This window comes from Mustela nivalis (genome assembly GCF_964662115.1).
Source record: "Mustela nivalis genome assembly, chromosome: 5".
NCBI classification, from domain to species: Eukaryota; Metazoa; Chordata; class Mammalia; order Carnivora; family Mustelidae; genus Mustela; species Mustela nivalis.
The window spans coordinates 92,345,081-92,362,720 of NC_139024.1; the positions used below are offsets into that span (position 1 = coordinate 92,345,081).

The window sequence follows — 17,640 nt, forward strand, 5'->3', positions numbered from 1 at the left end:
GTTTTCAGAGTGGGAGGAAAACAGTGATGAGTCCTTGTCTCTGGCACTGTCAAGAAGTCAGAAAATTTAAAAAAAAAAATCCCCAGCAGAGTATGAGAAGACCTAGAACTGTGATTAGTCCTAGCCCTGGGCTTTAGAGAGAGCTGCCCTTCAAATTTGCCACATGAAGGGGATGGCTGGTTCTCTCAGATTTCTGGGAAAACTCTATGGATATTTATGCTTCAAATACTGTGATGCTTAAAACATCATCTTAATAACAACACTAATATTTCAAGGTAAGAAGAAACATGGAAAAGGGCCAGTTGGCAGACTGCAATCAGATTGATGGGTTTAAAGATGAATTGTAATCAGAGATTTTTAGCTGGAGGTGACCTACCCATCCTCATTTTGCATGTCAGGAAACTTGGATACAAGGAAAAACGGTGATTGCCCCAGGTCAGAACACAGATGAGAAGGAACAGAGTATCGTTCACTCATTCTTACATGTTAGTGTGGGCAACAGTCAGTTTCCTACTCCGGACCCTGGCCCCACGGGGAAGTTGACGAATCTGCCTTGCAAGTAAGGGGTTCAGGTGGGTCTGATGCGGGCAGTCCCCAGACTGTGTTTAGAGAAACCCCTGAAACGTCAGAGCAAGGACTCCAGGGTCAGACTACGAGGATTCAAACTGTAGCCCCACAGGTTTCTATTTATGAGGCCTTTTACACATTACAACGCTTCCCTGAGACTTGGTTTATTTTGTGTGAGAGTGGAGAGTGGATACCTGTCCTGCTGAGTTTACAGGTTCCAGTGGGATCCTGGCAGAGAGGAGGAGCTCAAGAACTCTTTGGGACTCTCTGGGGACCTGGGCTCTAATCCTACAAGCTCATACTCTTGTCCTGCTTCACACCACCTCTCTCTCCTTTTAGCCCACCTTTCCATTCGGTCAAAGCTCTCACCCTTAGGCATGTTGACAACTGCCAGTGGTACTCAGGCTTGAGATGGAAGTTAAGAATTTTGACAAAAAAGAGGATGACCCTTCACAATGTCATTCGAACTTCTGGGGCTGATTCTCAACTGCACTCTCTAGTTCATTCCATGTCCTTGTTAGGACGTGGTTGGACGATTAGGCAGTCAGGGCCAGGGTCCCCAGCAAGAAAATAGAGAGCCAGGGCAGCTAAGATCAAACAGCACTGACAACCCGTTTGCCGCTCAGACAGGAGCACACTAGCATTTTGCTTTGCAGCCTTTGCAGAAATGACTTCTGCAAAATGGCCTAAAATAAGACAGTTAACCACAAGGCATTGGTCAATATCACGGGCCTGGGGCAGTGAAGACCCAAGCCACCAGCTGTCAGCAAAAAAGACCATCAGCATGTTGACAGAAACCTAACAGTTAAACAGATACGTGGCCAAAGCCCTGACTGGCACGACTCAGCAAGCCCTGATTGCTTAAGACAGTTCTGCAAAAGAGCTCATAAAAACCTGTAAACTTAGAAACTCCAGGGGCAGCCCTCTGGGGCCCCCCTTCCTCTCCAGGAGCTTGTGCTCTTACTCAATGAACTCTGCTTTGCTGCCCACCACTCTTCGTCTGGTCTGCCTCTTCTTTCTTCACAGCGGCATGACCAAGACCCATGGGCACTGAAGGCAGAGAAATCCTACCATATTGTCACCGGGAGATGTGGTATTTGCCCACCCCGCTGACTTCCCACTTCCTCCTTGCCCAAAGTCTGGCTGGGGAACCCACGGAAGGCAGCCTGCTCCCTAGGTTCTAAGGGCATCATGATTGGTCTAAAACACGCTCATCTCCTTCTCCTTGCCGGGCCGCGGCCTGTGCTTGGACGTGAGGCCGACTGTGGTAGCTCACTACCTCCGGATTTACCTTTCAGGGCACAGTAAAAGTCCTTATTATGTAATCCAGTTCCAGTGGGGGTTTCTGTTGTTTGTAGCTAAAAGCTAAAAATAGTAACGTGGTGAATCACAATGAAGAATAAATCTTTTGAGTCTATATAAGATACTACTCTTGCCCCCCCCCAAAAAAATACGAGGAAGAGCATTAAAACACATACACACAGAGCCAGATGGCTTAAATCGCATTCTGAAATACTCCAAAATAATTTCCCATGCTAGATATTGGAGATATTAACTTATTTTTCTATAGGAAATGGACAAAGATACCCCAGATTCTTTTTTACATTAAAAATATACAATATTGGGGCATCTGGATGGCTCAGTTGGTTAAGCGACTGCCTTCAGCTCAGGTTATGATCCTGGAGTCCTGGGATTGAGTACTACAACGGGCTCCTTGCTCGGCAGGGAGTCTGCTTCTGACCTCTCCCTTCTCATGCTCTCTCTCTCACTCTCTTTCTCAAATAAATAAGTAAAATCTTTAAAAAAAAAAAATCTACATTATTAGGGGCTCCTGGGTGGCTCAGTGGGTAAGCCTCGGCCTTAGGCTCAGGTCATGATCTCAGGGTCCTGGGATCAAGCCCTGCATCGGGCTGTCTGCTCATCGGGGAGCCTCTCTCTCTGCCTGCCTCTCTGCCTACTTGTGATCTCTGTCTTTCTCTCTGTCAAATAAATAAATAAAATCCTTTTAAAAAATCTACAATATTAAATATAAATAGTGGAAAAGCCCCCAAGTCTTGAAAACCTTGAGGAGCCGGGGGTTGAGAGGATGGACCCTGGATCTGCCCACCAGTAGCTCCGGGGAACTTCAACATGTTACTTAATCTTTCTATGCCTCAGTTTCCTCATTGGTAAAATTAGAGTAAGAATAGTACTTACCTCAGGGTCCCTGTGAAGATTAAAATGCTTGTAACAGTGCCTGGCACACAGGGAGCGTGTGTAGGTGTTGGTTATTTTTACCTCCATGGAAAGGAAATTTTTGCGGTTATAATACGGCTGCCTGTATGGATTTGCTTTCTGCCAGGTTTGCCTCTAGTTCAGCAGAGATTGGCCCTTTGAAGATGCCTGTGAAATATGTCTTATCTTTGGCACGAGATTGGTTCCTTTGGGGATAACTTGCGTGGATTAGGATAAATGTAGATAAATCACACCGGCTGTGTGGGGGAGGGATGAAGAAAAACCAGGAGGTCACTGGACATTAATGTGGTAGTAAAGAACACTAAAAGAATTTTGGGGGAAGACCTCTTTGGAAAAGAAATTGTAGGATAGAACTAAATGCCCCATAGCCAGTTAGAAGGCACTGGAGGAGAAAGAGAAGTTCTCAGACCTTGGTACTTAAAAAAGAGTAACAATGTCAGGGAGCTTGATATCCAGGTCTTTTTGTTCTTCTTTTTGTAAATACCAAGGTCTTGCCTGAAGAAATACCCCAGGTCAGAGTGAGCTCCAGGACTCACTGCTCTGAGATTTCCTGCTTGGGTTGAGTTGTGGGTGGGCTGTGGGCACAGCTGGCTCTCGGACATGGAACTGGGCGTTGTCAAGGTGGCTGTCCCTTCGCTTCCCTGAAGAGCAATTCCTCTCTCACCCACAGTCCCGCTTGTTGCTAGGAACACTCTGTGCTGGTCCCACTCACTTTACAATGAAAACAAAGACAAATAAAAAATGGAACCACCATATGGTCTCGGCTGCAACCCAGAATGAGCTGCTGATGGGGAGACTTTGCCCTGTCATGGCTGAGGCTTCCAATGGCTGTGTCAGAGGCACTTCTCCTGAATTCTAAGATGTTGGAGTCAGTGGCACGTCAAACCCAAGTTTCTTCAACCAGACTGTGGTGATGCCTTCAGACGAACTAATGCACCAGTCATGTTATATGTGTTTGTAGGTGCGACCTGTCTCTTAGGACTTGAGCATATCCCCTCATTCCACACAGAGCTGTTTTCTCAGGCAGAAATGTTGGCACCAAATTAGCATGTATTTCCAGCATGTTCCAGACTGCTTCACTGCCCAGCCCTTCCCTCTTGCTCACCTTGGTAACTTGTAGTCTCCTTTTAAGCTATAGGTGTTATTTCTTCCAAGGACCCTCCTATCCCTCCCAGTCTGGGACAAGCGTTCCTTCTCCCTGGACCCATAATTCCAGGTCCATGTCTTTTTTTTTTTTTTTGCAGTTACCACACTCATCTAAATGATTATTTTAATGCATTGACTGTAAGCACCTTGAGGGCAGGAACTAGTCTTATTTATTGTATGCTTAGCAACTAGTATCTTGCTGACATATAGTAGGTGATCAATAAAAGCAAAAAGAAAATGAAAGTGCTCCATCTCATCCATTGCTGGTTCCCTCTCTTAACACTGGTGTGTCCCAATGTCCCAGTGTCCTAATTGGCTCAGTCTTTGCAACTCTACTTTGTTGATACTAATTTACCAGGTGAGTTCCAACATGGTTTCAAACTTTGTGTTGGTAACTTCCAAATGTACGTCTCTATCATGGACCTCTCTCCTGAATTCCTGACCCATATCCAACTGCCTACTTGATATCTGCCTGCTTGGATATTCAATAAGATCTCAAATTGAATGTGACCAAAACTAAGGTCCTGATCTGCCCTCCCAAACTAGCTCTTCTAACCATCTCTCCCATCTTAGTAAAGGGCATGGCCATCCTTCCAGGTTGCCCAGACCACAGCTCTGAGGGTCATCCTTGAGCTCTCCCTGTCATCAAATCCCATCATCTCTACCTTCCAAATATGTGCATGACTGGGCATTTCTTACCCCTTCCATTAACATCATTCTCATCAAGCCATCATTATCCCTTGGCTGCATTATTATTATGGCTTCTAATTGGTCTCTGTGCAAGACCAGAGTTAGAATGGTCTTCATAAAAGGTACACTGTGTGAGGTTAACCTATACTCACCTCACACAGTCCAAGTCCAAGGCCCTTCAGTGGCCTGTAACATCTGCCTCCAACCCTGTGCCTCTGCTCCTCCCACTGTTTCTTCCCTTGATTCCTCCCCTAGTTCTGTCCTCTCACTCACAACCCTCCAGCCATGCTGGCCTCCTTGCGAGCACAGTTCCAACTCAGAGTCTTTGCACTTGCTGTGCTCTCTACTTGGAATGTTCTTTGCCCAGATACCCTTGCGCCTTCCTCCCTCACCTCATTCTCACCTTTGTCCAAACAACGCTTTCTTACTGAGGACTTTGCTAACTGCCCTATTTCATATTTCCCAATCCTCCTTCCCTATTTTTTTCCCATATTGCATATGACCTCACATATCCTATAATGTACTTATTTGTTTTGTTTATTGTCTGTTTCCACCTTCCATCTACTTCACTAGCATGAAAGCTCCTGGAGGGCAGAGACGCCTAGTTTGTTCACTAAACAACAGTATTTGAAAGTGTAACATACAAAGTCGTGTATGTTACAGCGTTAGCACATACACAGCAGAATTATATACAAAAGTGCCCAACGGTTCAATTTACAAAACCCTCCCACCTCCACCTCTTGTCAGGATAAGCCCTGTTTTTTTTTTTTTAATCTACAACCAGATGTGGGTAACCCTTTTGACCCCCTGCGGCCCAGGGTCAGCTCTCTTTTGGTGTTTCTATATCAAGGCCAGGAAAATTCCCCTCCGGCACTGACCTGTCCTTATGCAAGGAAGGAACCAACAAATAATTGGGCAGTTTTATAGTATACAAATGGTCTTATTCTTATCTTTTGTGTGTATATCTTGGCAGAGTCTCTGATAATTGGAGTTGGTCATATTTGCACTCAGCTAGAGCCTCTCAGATTTAATTTGCACTTTACTGTTCCTGAGCCCATTCCACCAACAGACAGATAAACAGAGTTATTACACCTTCTCTGTGCACATAATTTCCAGAGAGTGATATTACATTGCTATGGAAGATTCCAAACTTCCATCTTTTGAACCAATTAGATACAGTTGACAGCCTCATTGTACCTTCCTTTTTAGGCTCCCAGAGATGGCTCTGGCTTCTCTCAGAAATCCAAAGCACACCCCATATGGAACCCTGTTTTGGACTCCACATCCAGCATTACCACTCCTACATTTTCCCAGAAGGAAGGACAGCACATGGGGAAATGGAGGCAGATTCATAGAGGTGTCATCAACAGCTCTCTTTTGACCTTTATTGACCTTTCCTTGGGGAGGGTTGACATCAATGGCCTGGGAGTCATCCCCAGCCTTCAGGTTCGCCCTCAGTTCACACAGGTGACATGCTATTCATATAACAGGAAGTGCTTGCTGATGCCCCCACTATGACATACGTCACCCACACATCCAGCTGTGATGGACAGGAGGTCAGTCATCAATTGACTAAATTCATCATGGATTCCTCCTCCTTCAGCCCTCCTTGCTCTGCCCACCACTTCTGTAGGCATCATGGTGAAGAGCAGGCTATTTGAGGACATGTGTATCCCTTCCTATCTTGGTCTTGGCAGAAATCTATGTAGAAGGAAGCTGCATTTCTTCTACAGTGCACATCTTCTTCTGTCCATGCACACAGGGCAGTCACTCCTGTTCTAACCTCTGCTCCTTTCTTGTGTCTCTGATCTGCATCAGCAGATATCAGGTACCTCAGGTAGCAGAGAGTGTCCTCTGCAAATATGTGACAGCCCCGAGTTTGGATTTGCAAAATCCTGTCCCTGTAAGGGCAACTCCCATCCAGTTGCCATCGCTCTCTACTGTTTTCAGGGCCACACTTCTGAAGTTGACTGGTGAACAGCCATGGTGCCAAAACCACTAGAGAAATATGAGTGAAGGAGTCACACGTGCTAGGAGAAAAGTAAGAATCAAAGAATGTTATACTGCGGGGGCCCACTGATCATTCATCCCAACTATCTAGTGGCAGAGGAACATTGGGAGGTGACCAAGGTCACAACACCCATCAGTGTCAGAGCCAGAACTGGAATTTAGACCTTCTATCTTCCCATGCAGAATTTTCACCAACTTGTCCTGGGGCGTGTCCTCACCTCACCCCCACTGGATACTGTGCAGATCCTTCTCCTCCTACTTCTAAATTGGAACAAGTGCATCGTACAGGTAGGGCATTAGTGGTGATTTCTGAGTAGAGAAAGAGACGATATTATACTTGAGTTAAATTTGTAGACTTTTCTTTATCATGCTCGGTTCACAACTTAATTAGTGCTTGAAATGATGCCCTAAATCATAAAGTAGACCAATTTTTCCAATACCTATACTCTTTCATGGGAGAAAGTTAAGCAATTCTTTCTAACATGTTGGAATGTAGATGAACCAAAAGTACTGTCAATGGCAACATGATGGTCTAGATACACACCGTCAGGGGAATCTAGTACTTCCAAAAGCAAAGTCCCAGCATGGTTTTGCTAATACTGTGCTGCACAATAATGCCCCCCCTGCATGATGTCCTGCTTGTTAATAGGGTTACAGAAGTCCCCCTACATGGACGGGAAGGAACTCTACCATCTTGGCCTAAGAGTGGAAGTAATTTCTGAAGTAGAGCTGGAAATCCCTGGCACATAACTGGTGCTCAGTAAAATTGCCAAGACCTGCAATATGGAGGTAGCACTAATAGGACAATACCAGCTCTGGTCAGCCACAGAAGGCCACTTTGTGGTAACACTCACCCCCCACACAAGTGTACATCTCACCTCTCACCCAGAGTCACCACTCCTGGCTCTACATCACATCCAACAGTTATGTCCCTGGACTAACACTTCTCCCAAATCTACAAAAGAATAATGCATTCTTTTTAAATGTCCTTTCAAGAATACATAATATGCCAGGCACAATGACAGTGTTTGCTTGAGAAAGAAATCAGAAAGACTGGCTGACGCCTATGTCTATGAAGAACAACAAAGCCTCTGAAATTCAGCCCCGCTGAGGAGAAGCATAAAATTGGGGGTAGCAGTGGTGAGAATGGAAAATGAAGCACAAACGAAAATTAATCAAAACTTCTTAAGTTCAACTCCCTGGGGAAAGGAAGAATGTGCCTTTGAAAAGCACAGAGATATGGAATGCTGAGAAAACAACAGAACTCATGACTGAGCTTTGGGGAACCCAAATACTCCACGCTTAGCAATGTCTGGTTAGACTGAGGACACCACATTTTAAATGACCTGTAGTGAATTACTTTTTTTTTTTTTTTTTTTTTAGATTTTCTTTATTTATTTGAAAGAGAGAGAGCCTAACCGAGGGGAGGAGCTGAGGAGGAGGGAGACAAACAGACGCCGTGCTGAGCAGAGAGCCCGACGTGGGGCTCGATCCCAGGACCCTGAGCTCATGATCTGAGCTGAAATCAAGAGTCAGATGCCTAACCAACTACGCCACCCACACGCCCCTGTAGTAAATTACTTTTAAAGAAAATGTTAAGGGCTCATAATTCCCAGATAGTGCGTATTACTCAGGAAAATGGCTCATGTTCAAAAAACTTGTTTGTTTTAGTGTTGGGGAAAAGCCTTAGTTGTTTACTTTGAGTGGCTTATGCATAGATTTATCAACTTCCTGTCTCCTCAAATCTAAGCTGTGGATACGGCACCACTTTGGCACCCTGTTTACTCACCGATCTGTTCCCATTTCCCACACCACTATGGCAAACTCAGAGTCTGTCCGAGCTTCTAGTAGGTCTGGTAGTTGAGTTGGGTGAACCCAAAGGCAGGGTGCCCTGGGGTCTAGCCTGTACTTTTTGAGTTTTCAGGAAGAGATGGGTAAGAGATTAGGGGAAAGGTGCTCATGGTGGTTGCTCCTGCCTTTTGAAATAAACTGCTGTCGGGCACACAGTCACCCTGTGTGGTGGAAGTTGCCCACCCCCCCACAACTCCAATGGCCCATTCCAGACAACGAGGGGTCCAAGTTTCCAAGTTCAAAACCTCTCCTAACTACATTGCCTTCTACAAATTAAAGTCTGCCTCTAGGGACCACTAAATTATTTTTAGTCCTGATACATAGCACACAGAACACAGCTACATATCAACAATTACATGATTATTCCAGGCCCACACCCCTTAAATTTGCCTCATTTGACCTGGAACATTAACAGAGGGAAAAACCACATATTATTTTTAGTCTTTTCCTGAATTCCTCTAACGCTATTCAACTTTCCATTTTCATCCGGGCCATCAAGATCTGGCTTTGTGCTTTACGGGACAATACGTGTACACACTTCAGGTGCTCTTCTGTCTGGGGCTGTTTATTTGAACCTGCTGAGCTCTTGCTAAATATGGGCACTCTTATGAATGACCTCTGGCCCACGGATCACTTGCTAGTCAGTTAGAAGTGCTCCGATATTGCCCCTTCACAAGTTCTAGAGTCACCTTCTACATCAGGTACCTGCCCAGGATACCAGGGATTATTTATGTGCACTAACAGGAACAATATTTGAGCAGAGACCCATGTTTAAAATGAAAATTTCCAGGAACCAAGAAAAAAGAGAAGTGGATTCCTAAACCTGCTAACACACACACACACACACACACACACACTCTCTCTCTCTCTCTCTCTCTCTCTCTCTCTCTCTCTCCCCCCCACCTCCGTCCCACCACTTCTCTGCTTTGCTAAAGCAGAATGAAGAAAGTGGCAGTCAGTGCTGGGAATTCTGGACCATGGAGGTATCTAGCATAGTTGACATCTCCACCAGATCTCTTACTAACTCCTCCCTCTTGTACATGAGAACATTATTTTCAGTAATAATCCTTATTTTCTTAATGAAATTATTCAGATTTAGAATGGCTAAAAAAGAAAACATTTCACTCTAAAACATTAAAATTCAATAAAACATGTAAGGGGGAGGTAAGTTTTGTACCTGCCAAATGAAAAAGAGTGTAATTTGTGGGTTGTATTCTACTTCATGGTTTTAATCTTTTTTTTATTAATTTTAAAAAAATTTTAAAGATATTATTACGAGAGAGAGAGAGAGAGTGAGCACGCACACCTAAGTAGGGAAAGGGAGCTCATCCCAAGTAGACTGCTCACTGAGCTCAGAGCCCGACGTGGGACTCAGTCCCAGGACCCTGAGATCATGCCCTGAGCTGAAGAGTTTGGATGCTTAACTGACTAAGCCACCCAGGCAAGCCCTTCACCGTTTAAAATTTTAAATGCAAATAAAAACTTCAGGTGGTTCCAAAAAATAACAGAGTTGAATCAGCTTCTGTTCCGCTTCTTGGTCTATACAACCACCATGCTAACCTTGTTTATTTATTTTTTATTTTTTAAAAAAGCTTATTCTAACTTATCTTTCTTTAAGGATTTTATTTATTTGACAGAGAGGAAAAGAGAGATCACAAGCAGGCAGGGGGGTGGGGAAGCAGGCTCCCTGCTGAGCAGAGAGCCCTGTGCAGGGCTCGATCCCAGGACTCTGGGATCATGACCCAAGCTGAAGGCAGAGGCTTTAATCCAAGTGATTGGATTAAATCCACTGAGCCACCCAAGTGCCCTTAGCAGGTTCACTTCTGTGTAGGATACAATCTTTATTTAAAAATAAGGAATAGAAGTCTGATTATCAGGAGTTTATATTGCTGAAATTCACCAGTGATGGCAGCCCTTGTCTAGATGTTAGACCAACAAAAGATTTTCTAGGAAGAGTATTTTGTCCCTGACAGCGTTTAGAATTGCTACCATGCAGTGATAATATTTTAAAAATCTTTTAGTTGGTTGTATTATCGATTTTAAATTCTCTACAGATTTCACACCACCTTATTGCCGGCAACTAGGGGATCCTCTCCCCACATGCCACCTTCGGGGGCCCCCAGTTTTAGGGGGTCTCTTGCAAGGTCCTCACAGAACCCTGGGAGAACTTGGGAGTCTGAGGGTCGCTCCTTCTCTCTTTATTCACAAGCCTCATCTCTTTAACCTGGAGCAGTGCTTTTAGAGGTACAGACCCCAAAGGAGGTGGAGGAAGCCACTGGCTAAGAAAAGTGGGGGAGAGGCGGAGAAGGAAGCCCATATGAATCCCAAGACTCACTAAGGCATTTCCCATCTCTTCCAGGGGAAGCTGACCTCGCCTTTCCTCTTCCCCGAGGTCCTCACCTGCTTCTCACTTCAGCTCCATTTGGAGGCTGCTCTCCGGCCAGAGGAAGGAAGAGCCACACACTCCTCTTTCTCAGCACAGTTCTGAGCATCCCCCCTCCCCAGACCACCTGAAAATAAAGGGCGGTGTGCTACTCTGACCAGGGGTCAGAAGGGAAACCAGCTTCAACTTCACTTGACTTGAAGGAAGGAAGCAGGAAGTCCTGCTAGGGGCCAGGGGTAAAGCCATCCTCTAGGGCCAGCCGTCCTCTTACCTCCTGACCCCCTCTCTAATCAAGAACACGGCTCCAGCACAGAAAGCCAAGCCTCTGCACTGCCTTCCAGTTTTCACTTCTGAGATTAAAGACTGCATCTTGCACAAGAAATGATCCTTCTGGTTACTACTGTTTATACCCTGTCAGGCAGTGAGGGTCAAGCCCTGAGCAAGTCTCAAAACTCTGTGAGGGAGGAGCAATTGTTGTCCCATGTTACAGACTAGAAACTCCATCTCATGTGGTTCATATACACAATGGAATATTACTCAGCCATGAAAAATGATGCCCTCTTGCCATTTACATCGACATGGATGGAACTGGAAGCTATTATGCTGAGCCAAATAAGCCAAGCAGAAAAAGACAATTAGCACATGCTTTCACTCATACGTGGGATATTAAGGAACAGCGCAGAGGATCATAGGGGAAGGGAGGAAAAACTGAATGGGAAGAAATCAGAGAGAGAGAGAGAGAGAAACCATAAGAGATTCTTAACCATAGGAATCAAATAAAGGGGGGTTGGAGGGATGGTGTAACTGAGCGATGGTATTTAGTGACGTAATAAGCACTGGGTATTTACGCAACTGGTAAATTATTGAAAACTACATCTGAAACTAATGATGTACTGTAAGTTGGCTAATTGAATTTATATTTTAAAAAAGAGGGGGGAGAACAAAACTCTGTCTTAGAGTTGATTTGGAGAGGATGGAACACAGAACTGCCTCTTGTCTGAGGCCCCGTGTCCTGCCTGGGGTGGGGTTGGCCGGGGCTGAACCCCGTTCAGGACAGCAGCGTCTGTGGATCCCAGAGCATCACCTTCAGATCATGGTTGTTGTGCTGCTGGATGGACAGCACAGGGGACCATCCCTCGTTTGTCAAACCTAGCTGCGCGACGAACAAGATTTTAGAAATGTATAAAGTGAACTTTTGAATAACTTCTTAGTATAATATGCGTACAATCAGATGCCAGGTATCCTCTCGTTCTTTTCTTCCAGGTTTGCCTGCCCTTCAAAATATCCCTTCCCATGAAAGCACTATGAGCAAGGATGGATTTAAATATGGTAATAGTGATGGTGCGTGGATTTGCCTAACACACTCCGTGTTACTCAGATCCTCCTTGCGCATGCTGCTTCTTCTAAACCCATGCATCATTCATTCATTCATTCATTCATTCAGCAAATACTGATGAAAACCAATGTTCCAGACTGACCTGCTGGAGATAAGCCATAAATAAAACAGGGGTCCTGTAGGAGCTTATGATCTTGTTGGCCAAGAGTGCTGACAAACTTCCAGGTTTCCCCCTCTACCTTTCTCTCCCCTGCTCTTGTGCCCAGGAGGCCAACCCTACATCCTGCAGTGCCTTGTCATCTTGGAGGGCAATGAGAAGAACGGGAAGGGGAGAGATCCCAGCAGGAGACGCAGGATGGAAAGAAAGGGGAGCCGGGTATTTGCTCCCTACTTTCCTTGCCAGGCTACGGTCCTCCACCCTCTGCTTAATTCTGGGGAACTCCTTCTACCTCAGCCACAGGGTTTGCCGGGCTTCTCTGACACCCCAGCATCAACCTCCTTGCCTCTCTGTGCCCTGTGGGGGGCAACCGAGGGCTTCATGACTTAACGGACTATGGTTTTCCAGTTAGCCTTTGACACCGCCATTTCTTTTCTGCCAGTAATATAGACAGTAAACATAAGTTATATATCAGATGTGCAAAAATGCTGTGTAGCAACATAAAGCAGAGTAAGGGCAATAAGGTATGCATGTATGTGTATGTGTGTGAGCTTTTCTACCTGTAAGGGTGGAAGTCTTGCTTTCATGCATGTTGACTGGCCAAGGTCCACCTGTCTGGGTTGAGTGCAGGCAGGGGTTGGGACCGAGGTAGCACAAAGGTGTGGTGGGGACGTCAGGAAATGGGAGGGCACTGGCTCCCCCAAGGGCTTGGGGGGAGCTCAGAGCAACTGAGTAGACAACCACACTGATAAATCTGGGAGACATCAACTAAAATCCCTATGTAGAAATTAAATAAATGAGGAGAAAGAGCACATGAGCTTCTTGGGCTCAATGAAGGTCATTTCTGCTTATTTCCTTTTTATACAATTGCTGTTAATTTCAATTATTTTTAGTAAGTTCCCTTCGAACTCATCGTTTCAAAACTCAAAGGTGACTTTCATTAAATGTTGAATTTTGTTGGGAGGATACGGAAGGCAGAGTTAATCTATTTCATTGATAAACTAAGGAGCAAAATTGGGTAGGATCGAAAAAAATCCTGAAATACACATTTAGCCCATTTCTTCTATCTGCAACAGAGACTGTTAATGGAATTGAATCTGCTTTGGATGGATGAGGATGTCCAGATGTTCCCAGATATCCAGAATGGTGTTTGCATTTTAATACTACAGATAGAGGAATTTAAGCTACTGGATAGGGGCGCCTGGGTGGCTCAGTGGTTAAGCCGCTGCCTTCGGCTCAGGTCATGATCTCAGGGTCCTGGGATCGAGTCCCACATCGGGCTCTCTGCTCAGCAGGGAGCCTGCTTCCTCCTCTCTCTCTCTCTGCCTGCCTCTCTACCTACTTGTGATTTCTCTCTGTCAAATAAATAAATAAAATCTTTAAAAAAAAAAAAAAAGCTACTGGATAGGTCATAAAACCCTCACAGAAACTTGTTTTTTTGTGACTTGTATTTGTTTCTGCTCCTGGACTCTCACTTGGATCCATCACTCGTGTTAATCATGGTTAAGGCCTGGTTAAGGCCTGGTTAAGGCCTGGTTAAGGCCACTTACTATTTTTCACATCTATCTTTTTCTTCCAAATCTTTGGTGTGGAAAATTTAGTTTGTGACTATGACATTTAAAAAGGTAAGTTTTTCGGTTTGGTTTGGTAAGCGAAGAGAAACATGAAGCTTCCAAGATCCTTTCTTCTCCATCCATCCTTTCACTCCTCCCTTGTCTGGGGTGACTTTGCGTTTCCCAGCCTCTTCCTGCTTTATCTATCAAGGAGGAAATAACAACCATCGGGATATATGTTGCTCTTAGCCAGCTGGTCACACTCAAAGACACCAATTGCCTATTTCCACATCCACAGCCCATTCTGTAAAGACTCAGAATCACACTGTTTTTGTTTGTTTGTTTGTTTGTTTGTTTGTTTGTTTGTTTTTTATTTGACAGAGATCACAAGCAGGCAGAGAGGCAGGCAGAGAGAGAGAAAGGGAAGCAGGCTCCCTGCTGAGCAGAGAACCCCATGCAGGGCTTGATCCCAGGATCCTGAGATCATGATCTGAGCCGAAGGCAGAGGCTTTAACCCACTGAGTCACCCAGGCACCCCAGAATCACACTGTTTTAAAAGGCAGAGAAACACACTCAAAAGCTGAGACTCTAAAGGCCTCCAAACGGGCAAACCCTTCACCTGAAGTGTTTGCTCTGGGCCACAAGCGACTTCCTGCTTTGCAAACAGAAGTTTCAAAGGTTGATTTTTGAAATTCCAATGACACCTACAAGTCACCATATTTTGAGCACTTACCGATCAAAATCAACCAGAATTTCAGGAATATTTGGATTAAATTTTCTTCAACTACAGAAATATTCAAAAGTTAAAGAAACATTAGAGAAAAGAAGGTAAAAGATTGAGTCATTCTTCCTTGCAGGAATTTTCAAATTTTAATACAGCTGAAGAATCACACAAAACAGAGATGCCTGGTTGGCTCAGTTGGTTAAGCATCTTCCTTCAGCTCAGATCTCAATCCCAAGGTCCTGGAATCAAGTCCTGCTTTGGGCTCCATGTTTAGTGGAAAGCCTGCTTCTCCCTCCGCCTGCCGCTCCCCTGCTTGTGCTCTCTCTCTCTGACAAATAAATGAATAAAATCTTTGAACGACACAAAACCTTTCCTTTAAAAAAGAAAAGAATCACACAAAACAGATGAACGTAGAGGAAGGGAAGGAAAAATAAAATAAGATGAAAACAGAGGAAGGCAAACCATTAAGAGACTCTTAATTATAAAGAAGGAACTGAGGGTTGCTGGAGGGGTGGGGGTGGGGGGATGGGGGGACCGGGTGATGGACATTAGGGTGGGTACATGATGTAATGAACACTGCGTGTTATATGCAACTAATGAATCATTAAACTCTACCCCGAAACTAATGAAACACTATATGTTAACTAAATTGAATTTAATTAAAAAAAAAAAAGAATCACACAAATAAGTAATTAAACCTAAGTTCTTGACTATATTATTGGAGATTGTGCTCTACAGGACCACAAACCAGGAGCACGAACACCACTCGGGAATTTGTTAGAAATGCCAATTCTTGAGACTACCCTGACCTCCAGGTTCCAAAAATCCTGGGGAGTAGGCCCAGTGATCAGCGTTAAAACAAGCTCTCCGAGGTGACTCTGAGGTACACAAAAGTTTAATAAGCACTAAGATAGAACATGATTTTTTTTTTTTTTTTTTGGAGGAAAATACTGTTGCCTGGTCCCCAGGCCTAGGCCTGTTGAATCAAAAGTTCCGTGTTTGTTTAGAGAAACATTGACAGATGGGGAGCTGCTGGCTTAGTTCATGGAGAGTCTTTCCTTTTCTCCAAATGACAAATTACCTTAACCGTAGGGCTTCTGCCTACCTATCCAGCTTTACCTCCCTCTGCCACTTTGTCCTCATCTTCTTCTCTCCCCTTGAAGCCCCTCAGTGCCCTGCAACCACTGTGTTCTCCAGCCTCTGTCCAGAACTGCCTCCTTCCTCCATGTTCACTTGTCTAACTCCCATTGTCCTTCAAGGTCCGAGTCAAGGTCATTCTGTGCAAGAGGCTGTCTCTGACTCCCTCTAGTTGTGTGTACACCTCTGCCCCTCACAGCCCTCTGTCAGAGCCCTTACTGAACTGTGCTGGCATGGTCTATGTGTGATCCCTGTTTTCCTCACTCTCAGCCCCAAGGCAGGACCCCATCTGTCTATTGTGGAATTCCTGGCACCTAGCATAGCATTGGGCACAGAGTAGGCCAGTGCTTACGAATGGTGAGCGCACAATCGGAGGTGCTCTAAGAGGCCAAGAGCGTGGGATCTGGCACCAGAGTACCTGGGTTCAAGTCCGAGTTCTACCACTTACTAGCTATGTAAATTCGGGTAAATTATGTATTCTCTCTGTTCCTCAGTTGCCAGAGTCCATCGATGATACTTTTGTTTTCATTATTAATCGCTGCCTCTGGGGGAGAACCAACTCCACCACAGGGGCTGGGCTGAGCACTTTAAAGAAATGGGTCATGCACGATGTCATTTAATTTTCACAACACTCTATGAACTCCTTAGCTATTCCCATCTGAGAGAGGGAGGCTTAGAACAGTCCATCAATTTGCCAAGCCTCATTTAAAAACTATACAGATTTAGGGGCGCCTGGGTGGCTCAGTGCGTTAAGACTCTGCCTTTGGTTCAGGTCATAATCACAGGGTCCTGGGATCAAGCCCCGCATTGGGCGCTCTGCTCATCGGGGAACCTGCTTCCCCCTCTCTCTTTGCCTGCCTCTCTGCCTACTTCTGATCTCTTTCTCTGTCAAGTAAGTGAATAAAATCTTTAAAAAAAACCCTATATAGATTTGAGGGCAAACAAATGGAAGAATTTGAGGCAGAATCTGAACCCCAAACCCGGCTCCTGTCCCTGCACTCCGTTGTGCCCTGAACAAGCTGTCACGACATAAACACACCAAAAGTTAAACACGTGATGGTATGAGCAATGGTACAAAGCCGTGTAGGATTCTCCTCCAAACTTGCGGCTCAGAGAAGGGTTGCAACTTTGACAGGAAGAGGGTCCCTGCAAAGATGAGCCCAGATGACAAAACTATTAACCTACAAGAGGAATGCAGGGAGGGCCCCCTATGCCATCAGCGTCAGCACTTTTCTCAACACAAGCTGGCAGATACTTTCTAAATATTGTGACTTATGCACAGCTCAGTGTGCATCAGACCTTGGAAGCCTCATCTCATGTGCTGTTTGAAAAGCCCGTACTCTGCAGACTGCTGCCTTCCCAGCCCCCGTTCCCACCTGCCTACCCACACAGGTGGGAATAGGTCTGGGCGGGGCCCGGCAATCTGCACTGTGATCCGTGCTCCATTCCGTTTGTCTGCGGGTGATGGCTAGTTCTCTCGTGCTAATATTTTACACCCATTATCACAAAAACCCAATACAGAGATTTTTAAAGGGTTGAGATTCTTGAAAATAGAGAACTGTTCACCTATTCTCTCCTCCTGGCCCCAGGGAGGTTGCAGATCTGGGCCACCTCAGGCTCTGTCCTTGAAGCGCTGACCTGCCCTGCAAGCTGCCAGAAGACTGCAGGTCGGCTGGATTCTGCACGGACTGGGCTCAGCCTCATTCTCCTGGGACCTCCCCAGTCCTCCTGCAGACAACTGTGCAAATCCATCTCTGGCTTCTGCAGGTGCAGTTTACACAACACCCGCTTCCCAGCGAAGCAGCGGTGACCTTGGCAAACTCTTGGTCCTGCTCTGACATGGCCACCCCA

General features: G+C 45.3%; 1 protein-coding gene across 6 annotated transcripts in view; it reads right to left on the minus strand.

Annotated features, from left to right (window-relative positions):
* The window catches only part of ADGRF5 (adhesion G protein-coupled receptor F5), a 98,689-nt gene that overhangs the window by 70,365 nt on the left and 10,684 nt on the right, over nt 1-17,640 (minus strand). The window lies entirely within an intron of this gene.